Genomic DNA, 5,000 nt, shown 5'->3' with positions numbered 1-5,000 from the left:
CGCGGACAACCAATGAGGGACGGTCATAATAAGGTTTACAAGTCGTTTTCAGATGTAATTGAAGGAAAAGAGGGAAGATTTCGTGAGACTCTGCTTGGCAAACGGGTCGATTATTCGGGGCGTTCTGTGATTGTCGTAGGTCCCTCACTTTCATTACATCGATGTGGATTGCCTCGCGAAATAGCAATAGAGCTTTTCCAGACATTTGTAATTCGTGGTTTAATTAGACAACACTTTGCTTCGAATATAGGAGTTGCTAAGAGTAAAATTCGGGAAAAAGAGCCGGTTGTATGGGAAATACTTCAGGAAGTTATGCAAGGGCATCCCGTATTACTGAATAGGGCGCCTACTCTGCATAGATTAGGCATACAGGCGTTCCAACCCATTTTAGTAGAAGGACATGCTATTTGTTTACATCCATTAGTTTGTAAGGGATTCAATGCAGACTTTGATGGTGATCAAATGGCTGTTCATGTACCTTTATCTTTGGAGGCTCAAGCGGAGGCCCGTTTACTTATGTTTTCTCATATGAACCTCTTGTCTCCAGCTATTGGGGATCCTATTTCCGTACCAACTCAAGATATGCTTATTGGGCTCTATGTATTAACGAGTGGAAATCGTCGAGGTATTTGTGCAAATAGGTATAATCCATGTAATCGCAGAAATTATCAAAATAAAAGAATTGATGATAATAACTATAAGTATACGAAAGAACCTTTTTTTTGTAATTCCTATGATGCAATTGGAGCTTATCGGCAGAAAAGAATCAATTTAGATAGCCCTTTGTGGCTCCGGTGGCGACTAGATCAACGCGTTATTACTTCAAGAGAAACTCCCATCGAAGTTCACTATGAATCTTTGGGTACCTATCATGAGATTTATGGGCACTATCTAATAGTAAGAAGTATAAAAAAAGAAATTATTTGTATATACGTTCGAACCACAGTTGGTCATATTTCTCTTTATCGAGAAATCGAAGAAGCTATCCAAGGGTTTTGCCGAGCCTACTCATATGGTACCTAATCATATGGTATCTAAACTAAGTAATTCTATGACACCCGTGTCATTTTGGGTTTCTCCAGTTCACCTAGGACTATAGTTCCTGAATTTCTATGCGAATCAAGATCGAGAAAAGGAAGTTTTCCAATCATTGACTCAAACCCATTGTCGAACCCCACTCAGCGGAATAGGGAGGTACTTATGGCAGAACGGGCCAATCTGGTCTTTCACAATAAAGTGATAGATGGAACTGCTATTAAACGACTTATTAGTAGATTAATAGATCACTTCGGAATGGCATATACATCACACATCCTGGATCAAGTAAAAACTCTGGGGTTCCGACAAGCCACTGCTACATCCATTTCATTAGGAATTGATGATCTTTTAACAATACCTTCTAAGGGGTGGCTAGTCCAAGATGCTGAACAACAAAGTTTTATTTTGGAAAAACACCATCATTATGGAAATGTACACGCGGTAGAAAAATTACGCCAATCTATTGAGATATGGTATGCGACAAGTGAATATTTGCGACAAGAAATGAATCCTAATTTTAGGATGACCGACCCCTTTAATCCAGTCCATATGATGTCCTTTTCGGGAGCTAGAGGAAATGCATCCCAAGTACACCAATTAGTAGGTATGAGAGGATTAATGTCGGATCCACAAGGACAAATGATTGATTTACCTATTCAAAGTAATTTACGTGAAGGACTGTCTTTAACAGAATATATCATTTCTTGTTACGGAGCCCGAAAAGGGGTTGTGGATACTGCTGTACGAACATCGGATGCTGGATATCTTACACGCAGACTTGTTGAAGTAGTTCAACACATTGTTGTACGTAGAACAGATTGCGGCACCATACGAGGCATTTCTGTGAGTCCTCAAAATGGGATGATGCCGGAAAGAATTTTTATACAAACATTGATTGGCCGTGTATTAGCAGACGATATATATATAGGCCCACGATGCATTGCCGTTCGAAATCAAGATATTGGGATTGGACTTGTCACTCGATTCATAACCTTTCAAACACAACCAATATCTATCCGAACCCCCTTTACTTGTAAGAGTACATCTTGGATCTGCCGATTATGTTATGGCAGGAGCCCCACTCATGGCGACCTGGTCGAATTGGGAGAAGCTGTAGGTATTATTGCGGGTCAATCTATTGGAGAACCGGGCACTCAACTAACATTAAGAACTTTTCATACCGGTGGAGTGTTCACAGGGGGTACTGCAGAACATGTACGAGCCCCTTCTAATGGAAAAATAAAATTCAACGAGGATTTGGTTCATCCCACACGTACACGTCATGGGCACCCTGCTTTTCTATGTTATATAGACTTGTATGTAACTATTGAGAGTGAAAATCTTATACATAACGTGACTATTCCACCCAAAAGTTTGATTTTAGTTCAAAATGATCAATACATAGAATCAGAACAAGTGATTGCTGAGATTCGCGCGGGAGCATATACTTTAAATTTTAAAGAGAGGGTTCGAAAACATATTTATTCTGATTCAGAGGGAGAAATGCACTGGAGTACTGATGTATACCATGCGCCGGAATTTACGTATAGTAATGTACATCTTTTACCAAAAACAAGTCATTTGTGGATATTATCAGGAGGTTCGTGCAGATCCAGTGCAGTCCCTTTTTCACTCCACAAGGATCAAGATCAAACGAACGTTCATTCTCTTTCTGCTGAAGGAAGATATTTTTCTAGCCTTTCAGTAAATACAGTAAATAATGATCAAGTGAAACACAACAGTTTGAATCTTTCTGGTAAAAAAGAAAGTAGTATTCCTGATTATTCAGAATTTAATCGAATCATATATACGAGTCATTGTAATCTCATACTTCCTACTATTCTCCATGATAATTCTGATGTTTTTTTATTGACAAAGAGGCGAAGAAATAGATTCATCATTCCATTCCAATCGATTCAAGAACGAGAGAAAGAACTAATGCCCCGTCCCGGTATTTCGATTGAAATACCCATAAATGGTATTTTTCGTAGAAATAGTATTCTTGCTTATTTCGATGATCCTCAATACAGAAGAAAGAGTTCGGGAATTACTAAATATGGAACCATAGGGTTGCATTCAATCCTCAAAAAAGAGGATTTAATTGAGTATCGGGGAGTCAAAGAATTTAAGCCAAAATATCAAACGAAAGTAGATCGATTTTTTTTCATTCCCGAGGAAGTGCATATTTTACCCGAGTCTTCGTCCATAATGGTACGGAACAATAGTATCATTGGGATAGATACACGAATCACTTTAAATACAAGAAGCCGAGTAGGCGGATTGGTTCGAATGGAGAGAAAAAAAAAAAGGATTGAACTAAAAATATTTTCTGGAGATATCCATTTTCCTGGAGAGATGGATAAGATATTCCGACACAGCGGCATCTTGATACCACCGGGAACGGTAAAAAAAAATTCTAAGGAATCGAAAAAATTGAAAAATTGGATTTATGTCCAATGGATCACACCCACCAAGAAAAAGTATTTTGTTTTGGTTCGACCCGTAATCATATATGAAATAGCGGACGGTATAAATTTAGCAACACTTTTCCCCCAGGATCCATTGCGGGAAAGGGATAATCTAGAACTTAGAGTTGTAAATTATATACTTTATGGAAATGGTAAACCAATTCGGGGGATTTCTGGCACAAGTATTCAATTAGTTCGGACCTGTTTACTATTGAACTGGGACCAAGATAAAAAAAATTCTTCTATCGAGGAGGCCCGCTCTTCCTTTATTGAAGTAAGTGCAAATGGTCTGATTCAAGATTTCCTAAGAATCAACTTAGTGAAATCCCATACTTCGTATATCCGAAAAAGGAATGATCCGTTAGGTTCGGGATTAACCTCTGATAATAGGTCGGATCGTACCAATATCAATCCATTTGATTCTATTTATTCCAAGGCAAGGATTCAACAACCATTTAGCCATAGCCAAAATCAAGGAACTTTTCGTACGTTGTTGAATAGAAGTAAAGAATCCCAATCTTTGATAATTTTGTCATCATACAATTGTTTTCAAATGAGTCCATTCAACGATCTAAAATATTACAATGGGATAAAAGAATCAATTAAAAGAGATCTTCTAATTCCAATTACGAATTCGTTAGGCCCTTTCGGAACAGCCTCTCAAATTGATAATTTTTATTCATTTTACCATTTAATAACTCATAATCAGATTTCGTTAACTAAATATTTGCAACTCGCCAATTTAAAACAGACTTCTCAAGTATTTCAATATTATTTAATGGATGAAAACGAAAGAATTTCTAATTCCGATACGAACATACTTTTGAATTCATTCAATTTGAATTGGCATTTTCTCCATCATAATTATAATCATAATTATTGTGATGAAACATCCACAATAATTAGCCTCGGGCAGTTTATTTGTGAAAATCTATGTATAGCCAAAAAAGGATCACACCTAAAATCGGGGCAAGTTATAATTGTTCAAATTGACTCTGTAGTAATAAGATCGGCGAAGCCCTATTTAGCCACTCCAGGAGCAACTGTTCATGGACATTATGGAGAAATCCTTTCCGAAGGAGATACATTCGTTACATTTATATATGAAAAATCTAGATCTGGTGATATAACGCAGGGCCTTCCAAAAGTTGAACAGGTTTTAGAGGTGCGTTCGATTGATTCAATATCGATGAACCTAGAAAAGAGAGTTGAGGGTTGGAACGAGTGTATAACAAGAATTCTTGGAATTCCTTGGGGATTTATGATTGGTGCTGAGCTAACTATAGTGCAAAGTCGTATCTCTTTGGTTAATAAGATCCAAAAGGTTTATAGATCCCAGGGGGTGCAGATCCATAATAGACATATAGAAATTATTGTACGTCAAATAACATCAAAAGTGTTGGTTTCAGAAGATGGAATGTCTAATGTTTTTTCACCCGGAGAACTAATTGGATTGCTGCGAGCTGAACGAACGGGGCGCGCTTTGGAAGAAGC

Source organism: Pyrus communis, unplaced genomic scaffold (assembly GCF_041283825.1).
Source record: "Pyrus communis isolate YQ-2024b unplaced genomic scaffold, ASM4128382v1 ptg000139l, whole genome shotgun sequence".
Classification (NCBI taxonomy): domain Eukaryota; kingdom Viridiplantae; phylum Streptophyta; class Magnoliopsida; order Rosales; family Rosaceae; genus Pyrus; species Pyrus communis.
Note: the sequence above shows the minus strand (reverse complement) of the source record.